Here is a 19,620-nt window from a genome sequence, read left to right as displayed (position 1 = left end):
TACTTTGACTATGGTGCCCTCTCTACTCTTACAAAGATATTATGCACAATCTATGCTTTGTATAAGCTTTATGATTCTTCATGGAAATTCCTGAAACAGGTATTAGAAGTAATTAGTGAAATTGATTTCTGTCAGCACCACAATTGCTATTTATTTCCACCACTGACCAAATATGGAGATGGCCATATTATATCAAGGATGCTAAAAGCTGCCCTTAAGTAACTCCCCCACTAGCCTGCTATGGGGTTAAGTTGCTCTAATGGTATTATTTCTTAAGGGTTTCTAGTGAAACTATAGTTCTTCTTTTTTTTTTATAATCTGGGTCAAGGCTAATGCGTTATCCTAGGAGGGTTCATATATTAGGTAGTTAACATATTAGCAGGGGTTATTGTCTCTGATTAAGCCATTACCACCCACTGTCCTCTAGAAAAGAAAAGGATCCTGGGGGAATGGGGTACATGATGTGCTCATTTTGATGAAAAAGAGGCAAAATTAAAAGCTTGAGACTAAGTTTGGGGCTAGTTAAATTCTTGGTACCATGGCTTCCAGGAACTAAATCATTGAGATTGGGTTTTTAGAAGAGGCTTCAAGAAAAGTAAATCCTGTTAGGTGCCTGAGTGGCTCATTCGGTTAAGTGTTTGACTCTTGATTTCGGCTCAGATCATGATTCATGGTACGTGGATTCGAGCCCCACCTTGGGCTCTGTACTGACAGTGCAGAGCCTGCTTGGGATTGTCTCTCTTCCCTTCTCTCTGCCCCTCTCCCACGCATGCTCACGCGTGAGGGCTCTCTCTCAAAATAAATAAACTTAAAAAAAACTGCAAAAAAGAGTAAAACCCGATTTATTATCTTTTGCAAGGGCCAGAATTTGCTTACATGCTGGATTTAATATGCAGTTAAGCATAGGATTTATATCAAAATATTAAATATTAAGGCCCTTCAGATTCCTTTAAGACTTAAAACTAGTGGTTAAACTTCCTATCAAAGAGATTGCTTCCTTTATCATCAATACATGGAACTCATTTTGTGAAATTTGTTTCAGTTTTCATTTAATTTCATATATATACATCCACATTCACATACATCTATTGTAGAATAATTTTCAATTTAAAACAAAACATCACTTCTTCATATTTTCTAATATTTTGGGGCCCTGGAAAAATTTCATCTCATAGACCTAAAGCTGTAAGATGATAATATTGAAATGCAAGTCACAAGCTTCAATTAGGTACAATCAGAAATCATGCGGTGACTTCATTAAGTATCATTAAGAATGATCAAAATATTGCTCTTAGGAAAAATACATCAAAAGCATTGCATTTACACATTGATTAAACAGGATCTGCAATTTCTAAAATCTGGTACGAGAAAAAAGAATGGAGTAAATTAAGTGCTCATATCCCACTTAGCAACAAGGGAGTGCTTAGCAACTGGAAAAGGAAGAAATAAAGGGAGATGGTGGAAAACAAAGTATGATCAGCCTGGAAACTGGGGGAGGAATCGAAAAATGACAATGAAACTAATTGGGGCTGGAAGAGAGGTTGCTGTCCCAGGAGCAGTGGGCAAGTTGACGTCAGCCTGTTCTGTATAAGATCTTTATTTTCATTTTTAGCTTCAGGAAATTAAGCTCATGATTAGAAAGCAGGAGCACCAGGAGGACTCTGGCCAAAATGGTGAGTGTGGCCAGAGTCATCTTTCGTGACATGCATGTGACCATTTATAAACCTTTTCCCTTTTACTCAGACACAGGTACATAGCCCAGGTCTCAGTTCCACAAGGTCTTAAGGAGGCTTAAGGTAGATTTGATATTGAATCCCTTTGAGAACTCTTTAATGGTATTATTGTTCTGATTACTCTCCCTGATCCCTTTGCCCTGCATTTGATACGCCCTCCCTGGGAAGCCCCATGCACCCCATGGCTTCAACTCCCATTGTACACTCATAATTCTCAACCCTTCTTGTTCTCTCAGAGACTTCCCTGTGCTTAAATCTGTGCCCATGATTCTTCCACAAAGCACATAACCTAATAGGACAAACTTCATTCTCCCCACACTCTTGCTCCCTACCTACATTTACCATTTTAGGAAGACTTCATCCATGCAGGCACCCCATCCAGAAACCTCCCTATATCTATCTCTTTACCACCCAACTCCAGTTGTTAGCGAATTTCATTGGTTCTTTTTCTGAAATAGATGTCAGATCCTCTCTTCTTCACAATCAATTTGAGATTAAAAAAACAAACAAAAAACCAAAGAACAAATTCATCCTCCTTCACCATGAGCAAAATCCAAATACTTAGCCTCACAGGAAAGTTCTTCATCATCTGGCCAAACTGATGCTTCCTTTTAACCTTGGTACGTCCACTTCCTACTTGCACTTAGAGCGTGTTCAGTCCATTTCAAGTGTGTCCTCGGTCCTGGAATGTATCATGTTTCCTGACAATTCTTGTGTAAAACTCATGGCGTGTTCTTCTTTAGCATGTCCTTCCCTTTCTTTGAAACTAAAAAACTTTCACAGGGTCTTAGTGCTTCCCACTCCATATCATTCCTAGACTGGACGTATTGTAAAATCCCATACAGATTTTTGTCTATCACAGAAATCTCAAAGGAACAGACATTTGCAATCTAACTTCAGACATTTCAGTACCACCAAAAATAGCAGGCACTCAACAAATACCTGCTTAATTAAATTCAATATATGGACAAGGATCCAGAATCCCCCAAATCAGAACTTAGGGAGGAGGAGTAGGAAATGTTTTCAGCAAACATTTTAGGCTTTGCAGGCTATGAAGTCGCTGTGGCAACAACTAAACTCTTCCACTGAAAGTAGCCATAGGCCAATACAAATTGAGCATGGCTGTGATCCAAGAAAACTTTATTTGTGGACACTAAAATTAGAATTTCATATAATTTTCAGTTGTCACCTAATAGGATTCTTTTGATTGCTTTCCAACCATTTAAAACTGTGGAAGCAATTAGCTCAAGAACCGTATAAAAACACTCAGCCAGCTGGATTTAACCCACAGGCTGTGGTTTCTGATACCTGCCACAACTTATCACCTGTTTCATCTCCTTATTTGGTTAACACTTTATATGAACTCTCATTTCAGGTTTTGCCATCTACAGTTTGTCTAGTGCATATATCATTTAACATAATTCATATTCATGTCATTGCCTTATCTAGCCATCATTTTGTCTATGTCCCAACCAGAAAGTCCCCCAAGCCACTCGTTCAGATATACCTTCTTTGCTAGTGGTGTAACTGTTGACCTCCAACACTTGTTAAGGTGATGTACATTGAACATGCAAAGATCTTGGCCCATGCATTCTAGCAATTTTAGAATAAACACAGAGCTTCTGTGTGAGCCAGTGTTTCACAATCATTTACTACTTAGGCATATCCCATATTGTCACAATTAATTTTTCAGTAACTACTAGCTTCCTGAGAATCTGAATTTTTTCCTGAATTGCCATCTTCTCATCTGTCAAAGCAATTTCTTCCCCCATCTAAAGCATTTTAATTTTTTTAAACAGAGAATCGCTTCTAATCTTGTTAATATTACTAAATTGATCTTACTAACCTTGCCTCCCCCTCTCCCCAGTATGAAATTGTGAACCCCCATAACTTCTGTGGTAACTCCCTTTCTGCCACCTTCAGTATGGCCAACACACCAAGACACATTATGATTCTGACTTAGTCTCTGTTCAGGCTACTGTAACAAAATGCCATCGACTGGGTCCTTATGAACAATAGAAATTTATTTTTGAAATGTACTTCTGTTGCCTGAGAAGTCTAAGATCAGCATTCTGGAAGATTCAGTGTCTGGAGGGGACCCATCTCCCGGCTCACAGACAGCCATCTTCTCTCTGTTCTTACATGTGTTTTCACAAGGAGTGAAAGAACTCTCTGGGAACTCTTAGAAAGGCACTAATGCCATTCATGAGGGTTCCACCCTCATGACCTCATCATTTCCCAAAGGCCCAATTCCAAACATTGCCATGTTGCGAGTTAGGTTTCAACATATGAGTTTTGGGGGCACACAAATATTCAATTCATAACAAATACATGTAATTATACTTAAAAGAAGGATGACTACAAAAGGAAGAAGAGGAGGGGAAATAAGAAGATTAAAAGAATACAGAAAGGAGGAAGCAGTAAGAGGGAAAGGAGATCAAAAAAGAAAAAAAAAGGATGGTTATATAATACAATATATATTTAAAAATTATAATCTATAAGCCTCTTTCACAACTATTATCTTCTACGAGCTGGGAAATGAGAAAAAAAGTAGTTTTAAAATGACCTGGAGAATTTAATCAGTCAAAAAGAGAAAGTAGGCTCAAATCACATTTTTTTTTAACTCTTTTGCTTGAATCATACTCTGTTCGAAAGTCTGATAGAAGATATTTCAGGCTGACAGTTTCTCTTCCTCAAGTTCCATCTGTGTTCAGACTCTGGGCATCCTGGGTCTTTTTATCTGGATAGAAATCAAATCCTAGTACAGCATCAGAATGTTCTACCCTCTTGCAATGGCATTTAGATTCCTCTGCTGCTATTTCAAAAGACGTCCAAACCTATAAATATTAAGCTATGTTTTGGGTCCCTAACCTTGAGGGAGGGCAGATGCCATTTAATTTTGCCAAGGGAAGAGAAAAGGTGCCAGTGTAGGCAAGGGGAAGAAACAAAATAAAACAAAACAAAACCAAAAATGTCAAATCTGATTGATTAAAAACCAGGTAGGCAAATCAGCAAGGGCTGGTCCAACGTCACTGGAGAGTGAGGTCAGACAGGGCTGTTTTAAAATTATTTGGTATTTTCAGAAATTGATTACTTAGGGAGAGCATTAAGAAGTAGCTGTGCGCCTTCATTTAATGGGCCAGTGCCTCTCTTACAGGGCTGGAGTCGTCACATTCAATCTCATCTACTCCTTGTTAAGTTGTGCTTTCTTCTGGAGCGTGTTTATTTATTACAGATGCTATAAGCATAAACGACAAACTAGAATAATAAATAATTCCCTAAATGGGATTTTGTGAGCAACACCTCCCCGCCCATCTCTCTACTCCCAACACCCAATGTGACAGACACCATTGCTTATAAGCCTGTGAATGTCTGTGGGCCTGAGACACAAGTTCTTTTCTGTCCGAGCATACATTGCTGTAGGTAGACAGCAACTGATTGGAGAGAACTGAGGGACACTGGGATGTCCTCCTATTCCCCAAAAGTGTTCCTCAGTCATCCACTCCTTGAAGGGACAGCCCATTGTTTCTTTGAGTTGGGAACACCCTTTGCAAATATAAACAGTCTTGGGAGAAGCATCATTTGTTATTGCAGTCATATGTATACAACCTAGGGTAAATTAATTTTGTTGATCATTCTCCCACCCTGTCAGCTGGAAACAGGCCCTGAAAGGAAAGGTTGCTGAGAAGGAAAAAAAGCGAGGAAAATTTTGGAGTATGGGTCATGGACCAAGGAGCTGTAGTTGGGTACCACCTCATCATGTGAGAAGAGAGAAAGTTTAGTGAAAATGCACACACACACACACACACACACACACACACTCCACTCAAAATCAAAAGTCGACATTCATCTTTAATTTCAAATCTGATAGCTGACTAAAGATGCCTTCATTTATCCAGAGATCATTTGAAAACTCCTACTATGACATGGTGAGAGTCCTCACTAGAAACTCAGCTGGCTTATTCCTACACACATTTTCTTCTTTACTTCATCGACAGTGAGAACACACCATCCACATCCCTCTCTTCATAGCTCTACAACTTTTAAAGTTGATCTCTAACTGCAATTCCATGAGCCCAGTCACCTATTTCTTTGACTAAAATTTTCTTAGTCTGATTTCCCACTGATATTTGTGATGTTCAATTCTATGTTTGTACTTGTGTTCCCGGATGATTTCATTTCCCACATATAGATTACAAACTCTTTATGACAATAAGTGTGTTATGTTTCTTGTATCTCCAGCACATGGCTGCATCCAGAACCCAATACCTGTATAAAATCAAAAAATCACTTATCCCCTATTCTTTAAAAACGCACTCCATGGTGGAATTTGGATGAGGCGCATGTATTGGAATCACTGACAATTTCCACACTCGTGGTGTAGAACTGAATACTCCTCCCGATACCATAACTTTATGGATTTTATATATCCCTCCAAAGTGAATCTTACAAGTATCTTTCTAAAAAGGCAAGAGAATTCCTTTATGATGTTTACTTCCTAAGAGTAAAGATATAAAATGTACCAATGCATGTAGCATCCACTGGTGAAAAATGCAATACTACTTAGGCTTGTATTTTTCAGCTATCCAGCAATGCACTTACTTTCTTTCTAATTAGGCATTCTAAGAATCTAATGTCCTCTTGTGTTTACCCTGCAACAACTGTAACCCAGTAGCCTGACATCACAGTATGTCTCCCCAGAAATAATTACTCCATGGCAAAGGCAGCAATGTGAGTGTATCCTAAGACAAAACAGCAAGGAGGGGGGGACCCAAAGGCAGCACTTCCTATTCAGATACAAACAGGGTTCACAATTAACACATCACCAATTTTAATAAACCTGATGAAAGGTAAGTAGATTTGATATGAAAGTCAAATATACTTGAGATTCCCCCTTCTCCAAGAGTCCCTCTTTAAATTAAGACTTTGCCAGGTGATTAAGAAGAATGCCAGCGCTTCAAAGGGAAGCAGAGCCTTGTTCTTTGCTGCTCCACGGGCGACCAGCTCCCTTTCCCTTCGGTCCAGATGGAGGCTTTGTTCTCCCGAAGTTGGTCAGGTGCTGTGCCTGTCCAAAAAAGGGAAGCGAGCGAAGCTTTAGGAGCCCGCACCTGTTTAAAAAGCAATGCCGCTCCCTCAGCTCCAAAGCCCCGAACATCAAATGCCTCCCTTTGCCAGGCAGCTTGGCTATTCCCCAGGCGTTTTCAATCTAGTTGGGTAAAACAAAAATTGCATAATTTGTCATTATTTTCAAGGAATGAGATGTGCCTTCCACAATCCCTTTCGAGTTAAATACAATGACGCTGAGCTTCCCGTGAATGCCAATGCCTTCTTTCTCAGAAAGAATAGACATAAAGAATGGGAAAAGAAACAACCAATTGATTGCCTGTAATTTGCTCTGGTATTTGTTATTGATGTATTCTTTGTATGCATTTTAGGGATAGGTAGCAAAAAAATTATTTTTCCAGGTCTTCCATAAAGAGAAGCCAACCCCTCTGAAAAAAGCCGGGACAGGAAGCCAGGACTTCTGAGTCAACTTCAAGATTCAAAACAAATAAATCACATCAATTTAGGCAAGTCACAAGTCCTAATCATTCAATTTACTCATCTTTAAAATATGGATTAAAATTATCTCCTCTAAATAGATCCCATTTAATTATGAAGCTAAAGTGAAAAAAAATTGATAAGAAAGTGCTTTAAAACATTTAATATTCGCTATAAATGTAAAGTAGTTTGAATGAAAAATAAGGAGTGGGACAGGACTTATAGACAGGGATCCTATCGCTCTTTCTAAGGTGAAAAGCTTCAAATCCAGGTGGAAAGGGGAGTGAGGAGCAAAGAAAACAACTCAGAACCCTCGTTGGACAGCAAGGGCATCCTAAATCTCATCTATTAAGAGCAGAGAAAAACACCTAAAAACCGCCACCATATTTTTTTGTGTACAGTGCCTTTCTGTTGCCACTTGGTTACAACAATAGTGGAGAAAAGTAGGCCCATAAAGCAAGATTGATTGCTGGGAAGATGATCAATTGCTTCTGTGAAAGGGGAAAAAACTGATAAATGTTTTTTTTTCCCTCTCTTCACAACCTTTTGCGAAAGCTGTGCAAAATGTGTCATGCATAAAAAGTATGCAATTTTCATGTAATTAGAGGAACACAAGATGAAAATGAGTTCCATCAGAGCAATCAAGGATGGTAATGTGGTATGTATTTGTCAGTGCCTATTTGTCATGAAAGCAAAACCCAACAAGTTATATATTTTATTTCATTTTAACTCTGAAAAACATAAATGCCATTTTGCCATGGCCAAATCTATGAATTTCAATAATCCCCCCCCCTTTTTTTGGAACTGCAGATTAGATCATTTTGCTCTTTTAAAGAATAGAATACTATCTTATGAAAAACACTGAGATTACAGGACAGATTTATTCCACGGAGGGTCAGATTTACGACAGGAGGTGATAGGTTTACAGTTTGCTATACAAGAAACACACTATAATTTATTTTCTCTAAAAATACACTTGCATCTTACACTAGCATGTGCTTCTGATCCCATCCCCATACCTCCAAAACCAACAGTATTAGGTTTTTACGTTCTTCTTGGGCAAAAGGACATAAATTTTTCTTCTTTACTCTTACTTTTCCCTCCCTCCCTTCCTCCTTTTCTCTCTTCCTCGCTTCCTCCCTCCCTGCCTTCTTTTCTTTCTTCCTGCCTTCCTTTCTTCCTTCGCTCCTTCCTTCTTCCCCATTCATCCAGTTATTTATTCATTTATTGTGCTATTTGAAACCATTTACTGGACATCAGAATTGTGCCAAGCATGCTAAATTCTGGTAATATAAAAGTAAAAAAACACCTGCCCCATGTTTTCAAGCTGCTTTCACTTAGTGGGGACAGAGACAACCGAGCAATCCATGCAGTAGGATAGCGTCACATGAGGATTAGATTCAGGAGTGTATGGGGTTAGTTTTTGCTCTGATTGGCAAAGCTAGTGGGAAGATTGCACTGGAATAGCTCAGTCCTGCTGTAGGAAGTAGTTAGGCCAGATGTGGGAAATGGCTGTCCAGGCAGAGGAACGAGTAAAGGCAAAAGCTGCGAGGAAAGCTTTGTGAAAGTGCAGCTAGTCAATTATTTCTGTGGTGGAAATTGTGAGAAGGCAAGTAATAAGGCCAATGAAGTGAATTAGAAAAGGACAAATGGGGAAGATCCTTACAGGCCAGGCTGATGTCTGTCTCAGTGCAACAGGAAGGCTTTTAATGTTTAAAGCAGAAAGATGGTATAATCAAATCTGCATGTAGAAGATGCTCCAGCGGCAGCGGGGAGATGGATGTGAGTGGGTAAAACCAGTTAGGCGTCTATTACAGTAGCCCAGCTGAGAGCTAGTGACAGTTGGAGCCAAGGTAAGCAATAGCCAAATCTGAGATACCTCACAGAAGAATTTATGTGATTTAGAAATGGATTCTAAATAGGGATGGGGCAAACGGAGGACTTCAAGTATTGAACACAGGCAACTGGGTGGATAGTCATACTCTTCAGTAACTTGAGGAACACAGGAAATGGAGCAAATATTACTTGGAAGATAATGAGTTACAATTTGGACCTGGTTAATTTGAGATAATGGTGGAATGCTAGATAATCATTGTATACAAAATCTGGAGAGTAGGAATCCAGACACTTTACCCTTCCTGAAATATTGTGAGCTTGTAAGGTTGTTAGACCGAAGGTTGTCCAGAAAACACTCATTTATTCATTCAAAAATATATATTGAGGGGCACCTGGCTGACTCAGTCAGTTAAGCGTCTGACATCTGGCTCAGGTCATGATCTCATGGTTCATGGGTTTGAGCCCTACTTCAAGCTCTCTGCTGACAGCTCGGAGACTGGAGCCTGCTTCAGATTCTGTGTCCCTCTCTTGCTCTGCTCCTCCCCCACTCATGCGCTGTCTCTCCCTCTCTCAAGAATAAATAAACATTAAAAAATAAAAAAAATAAATTTATATGTAACACCTATAATGTATAAAGAAACAGTAAAGCACAAGAGCTATCTCTGAAATTAGACATTTTTAAACTCAAACCCTACCTCTGCCCATTATGAACTCTGACACAGGGCATTTACAATACCCCGTTAAGTCTCAGGTCCCTTCTCTGTGAAATGAAAGTGATCACATCTACACTACAGAATGAATTATGAGCTTTAAGGGAGAGGAAGCACACCGAGTAACTAGCTCAGGGCCTCACATATGGTTATATAATTAGCATTATTGAGACCCAAGTCACTGAAATGTATGTGAAGTCAACAAATATAAAAATGTTTCCAGGAAATTTGAGCCTTCAAATTATTATTATTATCATTATTATTATTATTATTATTATTCCTTCTATCTAGTGGCAACTAAAGCTAAATAGGTCATCTAAAAACGCTTAGAAAAATTACAATTTGGTAGCTCAATATAGCAAATAACTCTTATTGTATACCCACTATTGAGAAAATATGAGCTATATTTACAATTATGTCAATGCTAGTAATAATGATAATAATAATAGCTAATGTTTATGTAGTGTTTTCCCATTTACTGAACACTTTAACATATATTTGCCTCTAATATTCTTTTCATATAGTGTCCTTTTCTGACTTGGATATCAAGGTATTGTAAACTCAGTTTGGAAGTATTCCACCTCCTATTTTTTGAAAGAGTTTGAGAAGTTTGGTATTAATTCTTCTTTAAATGTTGGGTAGAATTCACCTGTTAAGCCACCTGGTCCTGTACTTTCGTTTCTGGGGAGTTTTTGGATTACTGATTCAATTTCTTTACTACTAATCAGTGATCTATTTCTTCATGATTCAGTCTATGTAGGTTGTATGTTTCTAGGAATTTAATTTTGTAGATTGTCAAATTTGTTCATATAATATTGTTTGTAATAGTTTCTTATGATCCTTTTTATTTGTGTGGTATCAGCTATAATGTTTCCTCTTTTATTTATAATTTTATTTATTTGAATCCTCTTTCTTCTGGGTTTGTCTATTTTATCTTTTTTTTTTTAAATTTTTTTTTAACGTTTATTTATTTTTGAGACAGAGAGAGACAGAGCATGAACAGGGGAGGGGCAGAGAGACAGGGAGACACAGAATCTGAAACAGGCTCCAAGCTCTGAGCTGTCAGCACAGAGCCCGACGCGGGGCTTGAACTCACGGACCGTGAGATCATGACCTGAGCCGAAGTCCAACGCTTAACCGACCAAGCCACCCAGGCGCCCCTATTTTATCTTTTTTTAAAAAAAAACTGCCCTTGGTTTCATCAGCCTTTCTTACTGTTTTTTTTCTTGTCTCTGAATCATTTATTTCTTTTCTGATACAACTAACTTTGGGTATAGTTTGTTCTTTTTCTAGACCCTAAGATGTAGTGAGGTTGCCTATCTGCGATCTCTCTTTTTTCTTAATGGAAAACATTTATTGCTATAAGCTGCTCTTTAGAACCATTTTTGCTGCAGCCCATAAGTCTTGGCATGTTACATTTCCAAGTTCACTTGTCTGAAGATGTTTTTTGGATTCTTCTTTTGACTTCTTCTTTAACCCATGGATTATGCGGGAGCATTTTCTTTAATCACCACACACTTGTGACTTTTCCAGTTTTCATCTTGTAATGAATTGGTACTTTCATACCATTGAGATCAGAAAAAATGCTTGATATGATTTCAATTTTCTTAAATTTAGGAAGATGTGTTTTGTGGCCTAACATATGACCTAGTCTGGAAACTGTTCCATGTGCACTTGAGAAGAACGTGTATTCTGCTGCTACTCAATAGAATGTTCTATGTATGTCGGTTAGATACATTTGGTCTGATACATGGTTGAAATCCAGTGTTTCCCTATTGATTTTCTGCCTGAATGATCTATCCATTGTTGAAAGTGGGGTATTCAAATCCCCTGCTCCTATTGTATTGTTATTTCTCCCTTCAGATATGTTAATATTTGCTTTATATACTCAGGCACTCCTTTGTTCGGTGCATAAATATTTACAAATATTATATCCTCTTGATAGATTGATCTATCATTATATAATGACCTTATTTATCTTTTGTTACAATTTTTGGCTTATAGTCTATTTTGTCTAATGTAAGTATATCCACTTATATGATTTTGTTAAAAGTAGGATGATGATACAATTCTGGCCAATAAGATTGAAAATGATGTCTGGTAGACAGCTTCTGGAAAGTTTTTCTTGGGTTAAAAGGGAAAAAATGTATAAGAAAAGGAAGATGGAAAAGGAAAAATCCCTCATTAAAAACCCAATATAGATTTTTGATGGGCAGGTACCCCCAGTGTGTTACTACTAGCAGAGGAAATCCCATTTGCCCAAACTTGCCACCTGCTCATTATATGAGCATCTCTAGGCTGGGACATCCAAATGACCATCCTTTCAGTAATATGATACCCTGTGCTTTCTATAATACTTTCTGGCAAGTACTTATTTCTTGCTCATAATTTATTTGTTTACTATGGAGGAAGGATTTGGGGTGTGGTTGTTTAAAACTGTTTTCTCACTATCCAACAATCCAATGAGTATTTGACAATTATCAATTTAATATGCTAGAGTAACATCTCTAATTTACATTTCTTTCTTATTTCCTCTTTTATTTCTTCCTTTCTATAATGTGTGCAACATTTGTGTTCTATTCCTCATGAATATACTTCTAATCACTCTCAAGGTAATTTTTCTTTATTTTGCCAATTGCTTACTCCTCTAAAAAAATTCTCTCTCTATCTCTCTCTCTCTCTCTCTCTCTCTCTCTCTCTCTCTCTAAGTTGCATTTTCTTTCACTTTTGTAAACTGGGACAAATGGTTCCCGAATTTTATAATGTTGGAGCATCCTGAAACTAAGGGTTTTGGTGTTACTTCTTCTCTTCTTCGAGGTTAATTTAGTATTTTTTAAAATTACTTATTGTTTTCATTGGTACTTGTTCTATAAAACAATATGCACAATAATTTTTATTTTGCTTTGTCATTTGTCCTTATTTTGTACAGTCATTTAAAGTATGCTTAGAGGGGCGCCTGGGTGGCGCAGTCGGTTGGGCGTCCGACTTCGGCCAGGTCACGATCTCGCGGTCCGTGAGTTCGAGCCCCGCGTCGGGCTCTGGGCTGATGGCTCGGAGCCTGGAGCCTGTTTCCGATTCTTTGTCTCCCTCTCTCTCTGCCCCTCCCCCGTTCATGCTCTGTCTCTCTCTGTCCCAAAAATAAATAAACGTTGAAAAAAAAATTAAAAAAATAAAAAATAAAAAAAATAAAGTATGCTTAGAGAACACTTTCTGATATCAATAACTTAGATGTCAGTAAGCTTTTTCTGTCAAGGCCCAAGGAAAAATTATTTAGGCCACATGTCTCAACTATTCCACTCTGCAACTGTAGCCCAGAAGCAGCCATAGACAATACATAAAAAGATGAGTGTGGCTGGGCCTTACTACTACTTTATTTACCAAAGCAGGAGATGGGCTACATTCCACGGACTGTAGTTTGCTAATGCCTATAAATCTAATCCATTAGTTTTCTTCTTCTTTTTTTAATCCATTAGTTTTCTATATTCTGGGTGGACAGAGAATCCCTTCAGGTTCCCCCAGGTGATTTAACTATTAGAAGTTCTGCAGTTCTAACAGTTTTGGAAAGAAGATCTTGAGGCTCTGAGTACCCCAGCTGTGGTACCTACATCATCTACCCATTCCTAATGTCAAACACGTTACCTAAAATAAAGACTAGATAATGTAAAGTTTTAAGTCTGTAGGTTTATTATAATCAAGGTTTTAATAAGTAGGATTCCATTTCAAGTAATATACATCATCGTGTCTCTTTTCCTCATCCTGTTAAATCAGATTTTTTTCCCTCTAATTTATTTTTACCCACAGGTATATGGAAGTCACAACTTTATGGTCATAACTAGGTCCCTGGCTTCTCACTGCAAAATAAGAGAATATCACCAAAGAGCATATTTTTTACACAATAATGTGGTATGAACTGAAGGATGTACTGCACCTGACTGCATTTTTTTTGGTCAAAAATTATTTGGCTATGTTTATGTGCATCTATTTCAGGACTCTCTATTCTGACTGAGTAATCAAGACAGTGTGGTAGTAGTTATGGAATATATATGTAGATCAATGCCTCTGAAGGTGGGTCACAGGGGAACCCTGTTCATGGTGTTTGCCCTCGGTGCGATCCATTGATCTACATTGATCTACATATATATTCCATAACTACTACCACACTGTCTTGATTACTGTAGCTTTATAGTAAGTACCAAAGTCAGGTCATGTCTGTCCTGTAATTTGACTCTTCTTCCTCAATAATCTGTTGGTTTTTGTGGGTCTTTTGCTTCCCCCTATAAACTTTAGAATTGGTTGTCAATGTCCACAAAATAACATCCCCAAATCTGAATTAGAATTGCATTCAATCTATTGATCAAGTTGGGAAGAATTGACATGTTGGCAATACTGAGTCTTCCCATCTAGGAGCATGAAATGTCTCTCCATTTATTTAATTCTTCTTTACTTTTGTTCATAAGAGTTTTATAGTTTTCTTTAAATAGAGTTTGTACATATTTTATTAGAATTATACGTTAGTATTTCATTTTGGTGGTGCTAATGTAAATGATATTGTATCTTTAATTTCACATTCCATTTGTTAATTGCTGATAAATAGGAAAGTGATTAACTGTTGTATATAAACCTTGTAGCCTGCAGTCTTGTTATAATTGCTTATTAGTTCCAGGAGTTGTTGGTGGTGGTGGTAGTGGTGTTTCTTTTAGTTTTTCTACATATATGGTCATGTTATCTGTGAACAAAGATAGTTTTATTTCTTCCCTCCTAATTTATATACATGTTATTTCCTTTTCTTGTCTTATTGAATTAGCTAGTACTTCCAGTATGAAAAGGGGTGGTGAGAAGGGACTTCTTTACCTTGTTCCTAATCTTAGTGGGAAAGCTTTGAGTTCCTTACAGTTTAGTATAATGTTAGATATAGATTTTTTTAAAGAAAATCTTTATCAAGTTAAGGAAGTTCTCCTTTATTCTTTGTTTATTGAGACTGACTGCATTCTTCTGCCTGAATTGTAGATACAGAGCAGTAGGAAAAGTGACTATTCTTTTTTTTAATGTTTCTCTATTTATTTTGAGAGAGAGAGAGGGAGAAGGTGAGCGGGAGAGGGGCAGAGAAAGAGGGAGAGAGAGAGTATCCCAACCAGGCTCCACAATGTCAGTTTGATGTGAGGCTTGAACCCATGAACCATGAAATGATGACCTGAGCTGAAATCAAGGGTCAGACGTTTAACCAGCCGAACCACCCAGGCACCCTGAAAAGTGACTAGATTATTCTTAAAGCTAAAACAGTTTCATGAACTCAGAAACTCCCAGTGATTTCAGACATGTGACAGTCATCCCTTATTTCTAACTTTACGACAAGTTAATGATGTACCCTGCTATGACCCCTTTACCCCCCCTTTCATTATCACAGGATAGGGCTTTGATTACTGACTTTTTGCTTATTCTGAAACACAACAATCTCTTGCTCCTTAGAAACCCATCTGCTCACATAGTTAATGGCCATTTGCTCTTTTCCTGTTTCTCCTGAGTTACCTTGACTCTTTGCTCATGCCTGTTTATAACCTCTAGCAATGGAAAGTTTCCTAACCTTAGTTTATAGACCCAGAGCCCCAGTTTATTGAAGCTCAATCCTTACCTGGAATTCTCTTGCTAATGTTATATGAGGAAAGTAGACTAAATCTGAACTGTTCATATTTCCACTTCTAAAATGTAAAGAGAGAGCAAATGTTAATGCAAGTAGAGAAGTTTAAAGTAATGAAAGATGACTTAACAAAAAGCAACCAGAAAAAATGAAGAATAGACTCCATGGGATGTATGCATATGCAGTGTGTGTGCATGTATGTGCGTGTACATATGAGTATTTGAAGTTGAATTTCAAGGATTGAAAACTCAGTAAATATAACAGCCTTAATTTTTATGGTAAATTATTGGTGAATAATTTCTCTTGATGAGTCTTGGAAAATATCTTCCCAAAAGGGAAATGAGAAGGATTCCGAATAACCTAAGACAAAGAATGGAAACTAAGACAAAGAATTGTAGGTAAAATTTGGGTTTCTGCCAGTAAGTCTTGAGTAGGATAATTCTATCTCTCTCGATATAAATTACAATCAAATGCATATTATTTCTTATTTAATTGTTAGATAAAACTAGATGAGTTAGATTTGACCTGAAGAGGAGATGAAATGGAATAGTGTAAAGTATAATTTGAGATTTGGGAGGCTATAGGTATACACCTAGATACAGACAAAAATCATTAGAGAGCCCTTGTTAACTCAGCGTCACTACTCTAAGTTCTGGTCTCTGGTCCATGCAAAGATTTCAGGACCATTAAAAGCATATTTTTAAGGAAAATATTACAATCTTCAGTTAGCAGGGGTTTTTGTCCAAGACCCAGATGGAAGGTGTCAACAAAATAAACTTGTCCCCCACCTCTATCTTTACCCCCTATTGATAAACAAACCTATACCACTGGGTTTGTTTATTCCAAAGTGAATAAGCATGTGCTCACCACCAACAAAACATTGCTGGTTTCACACTCCAGTGACTCTAAGGCCATCTGTCCAGGTATTAAGTGTTTTGATTCTTCCTTGACCATAAAATGGTTATCAAGTATGATATTCTGCAAGCTCCATCCACAGACTCCTGACTGAGGTAATGAAGATAGGCTCAAGGCTCTCTATACAGGAGAATCTGAGAACCAGGAATGACATAAAGCAATATGAACACTTAGGAGATAGGAGGCAGAAAATCTGAGTTCTAGTAGGATTATGCTCCAAAATATGTAAACGAAGGTACTTCTGTTAGCTTTAATATTGGTTAAAAGAGGGTGTTGAATATGTGTGTAAACACAGTCCCTGATTGTTCAGTGCACTGTGCTAGGCATCACAGTACACATAAGGATGGGTAAAAGTCCTCACTTTGGAGGGTGTTCAATAAAATTTGGGGTCTCCAACAAGTACACAGGGTGGGATATAAAGCAAGTCTGTACAAAAAGAGAAACTATGCAGAGAGGATGAGAGAGAGGGGATGAAAAAATCTGACATTCTTGAAGAGGGGTTCAAAAACTGGTTGCACTTACTAGAGCAGATCCACAATTCTCGGGCTTTTGCCAAGACTTGATACATAATTTCATATGGGTTCCACACTGCTACAGGCTATGACACAAGTAAAGTGGCTTTGAATTTTACTGGAAAACAATATGAACTCTATCCCTTTCTTTCCTACCCAAAAGTCATTGAGAATTGCAAGTGAGTAAAATCTATAACATATTTTCAACAGAGGGAAATAATTTAACATTTTGAGTAGTTATTCTTATTAGCACTTGTACTTCACCTCAAAGTCAAAGAATCCACACCAATTGAAAAAGGGACAGAGTTTTGAATCTTTGAGGTTTTTTTGGTTAGAAATGAAGAGTAAAACACTAAATAATCATGAAAAAATATTACTAGCATTTTCTATTTAAAAAAAGAGGGTAGAAGATATAATCAGCCATAAATATTCAGCAATTGATTATCAAAAATGTGTACTAGGCTTCTGGATATAATCTGAAATGTAGTTTTTAGTATTCATATAAAAATGGATTTATAATATAATGGAATAAGCAGTTTGCAATCTATCTGATGTGATTACATATCAATATTTATTCTCTCTCCTATCTTCTTTATCTTCTTGATGACATTGTCTCAGCGAGACATTAGGAAAATAGAAAACAAGTGAATTCTAGGTCAATGCTGGCAACTCAAGACACAGATAGTCAATATCACAACTTGAATATATTGAGCCATATTGGGGTAGTTGGACGAGGCTGAGATTCTCTCTACTGAGTCCAACTCACCTGCCCCAATTTGGTCTCAGTGCCTGGGAAGCAACTTGGATGAAAAGGGCATGCATTTGTGAAGCAGATAGAACTGAGATAAAACATGTTTCATCCCTGGGTCATCTTGAAACATTAATTATCCTCCCTAAGCCACACCTTTTGCTTAAAAGGATACTAGCATCTACCTTTTGGTGAATATTATACATTTTGCCTTGCATTTGCCTACTGGAGCTTTAGACCTGCTACCTCACTGCAACCAGACAACCCTGTTTGGAAATCAAATGATATAAAGTATATACATCTATGTAATAAACACTCAATGCATTTTTCTTATCTTAATTTTACACTCACATGATATTAACCCATCAATTTGACATGTTCCACTTAGAGAGCTATGGGAGTTTATATAGAAGAGAAACTTCTGTCCAGGATGGAAATAGTAACTTCACCTTATGATCAATGTATCTATAGGGCAATAGCAAATGTTTTGATTCACTTCGCCTTTACTTTGCTTAATGCACTTAAAACTCTCTTCACCCATACCTTCTATGATAAACAGGCCTACAGTGCCGTTCATAGAAAAATAAATACGTAAATAAATAAATAAATAGATTCCCAGAGCCAGCTTGGAAGAACGTTTGATAATCTGAACCATTACGGAGGTGAAATTTCATTACACAGATGGTGACATCCCGATGTCTATCATCAAAACACAGCAGGTAGAAACTATCAGCCAGGCCCATTCCCTTCTATAAAATTACACTTATATTAATGTCACTCCAGATTTCATTATGCGGAAAATGATATTGCACAGATCTCCAGCACTAGGAGGGCAGCAGGGGGTGGGGGTGTAGGGGGTGGTGAGGGAAGAATAAGGGGGTAGTGATGGGAGGGTGGCAAAAGAAACTGTCTGTAGAGAGGCCATAGAAACAAATTCAGATGAGAGCTGCCCAGGACTGGCAGATAGAATAAAAGTATATAAATGTATATATATATTTTAAAAATTCTCATTGATTCTGCTGCCAGTTCCTGCTGCCTCTTGATTGACTAGCAGCCAGATGTCCTCTGCAAGCCCCCAATGGAATGTTTAAAAGGCCCTCCTGTGGGAAGCAAGGAGATTTGCAGTTAATTTTTATTAATGAAGGATGACAGGTATCTCTGTTTAGCCAACAAGATGTTACACCAGTCCAAGACAAACACTCCTGTGTTTGGAGCAGGCATCCACACTCCCATTGAATGTCTCTCTATCTCTGTCTGTCTCTCTCTCTCATACACACACACACACACACACACACACACACACACACACACACTTAAACATACACATGGGCAGTAGGGAATTGATTAAGAAACAAAGGAAAACATCTCTGTATTTATATGTGTGTATTCTGCTATCGAAAGAGGGAGGAATGAGGATTGCATGAGAGCCTCCTGCGTGGAATGGAGGTGGATGATAGCAAACCCTACTCATTTCTGCTGCTGTCTCCCATTATTCCTTTCCAACCCCACACCTTCTCCTTTCTGTTCACTCCCCCTAGAGAAATTGTTACCCTTTCTGATAGGAATTAGGGTGCCATATTACTTTTCTAATTGGCCCAGCTACCCCCACTTGGGCCTTTCTGTTTTACCTTCCATGCTGTGGCAAGATTGGTCATTCCATAATACAAGCCTATTGAGTTAAGTTTCTGATGAGGCCTTCCAGGCCTCTTCTGATTTATCAGATAAGTGAAAATTTCTCACTATGACCCTTGGGACACATTATATTACAGAACCTGACTACATCTCCAGGTTTGGTTTCTTTCTGTGCCTATTTGGTTTGCCCTCCTTATTATTTTTGTTTGTTTGTTTTGTTTTATTCTTCCTATTCACATGGATTTCTCATCTTTCTAAACTTGGCTATAGACTTGATAATGTGAGGATTTCCTCCCTAAGATGTACCCTTCCTTCTGCAAATGATCATTGATTATTCACCAGTGTTAGGGATGTATAA

General features: G+C 37.9%; 1 long non-coding RNA gene across 1 annotated transcript; it reads right to left on the bottom strand.

Annotated features, from left to right (window-relative positions):
• Positions 1–3,955: 3,955 nt before the first annotated feature.
• Positions 3,956–16,962, bottom strand: LOC121032994 (uncharacterized). Its single transcript, XR_005791642.1, has 3 exons — positions 16,893–16,962; positions 15,450–15,516; positions 3,956–6,798 (listed from the first exon to the last, which is right to left on the bottom strand). It is a non-coding gene; the product is annotated as an uncharacterized LOC121032994 (long non-coding RNA).
• Positions 16,963–19,620: the final 2,658 nt, after the last annotated feature.

Source organism: Herpailurus yagouaroundi, unplaced genomic scaffold (assembly GCF_014898765.1).
Source record: "Herpailurus yagouaroundi ecotype Mexico unplaced genomic scaffold, PumYag 142, whole genome shotgun sequence".
Taxonomy (NCBI): domain Eukaryota; kingdom Metazoa; phylum Chordata; class Mammalia; order Carnivora; family Felidae; genus Herpailurus; species Herpailurus yagouaroundi.
The sequence above is the reverse complement of the archived record's forward strand: the minus strand, read 5'-3'. Positions and strand labels throughout refer to the sequence as shown.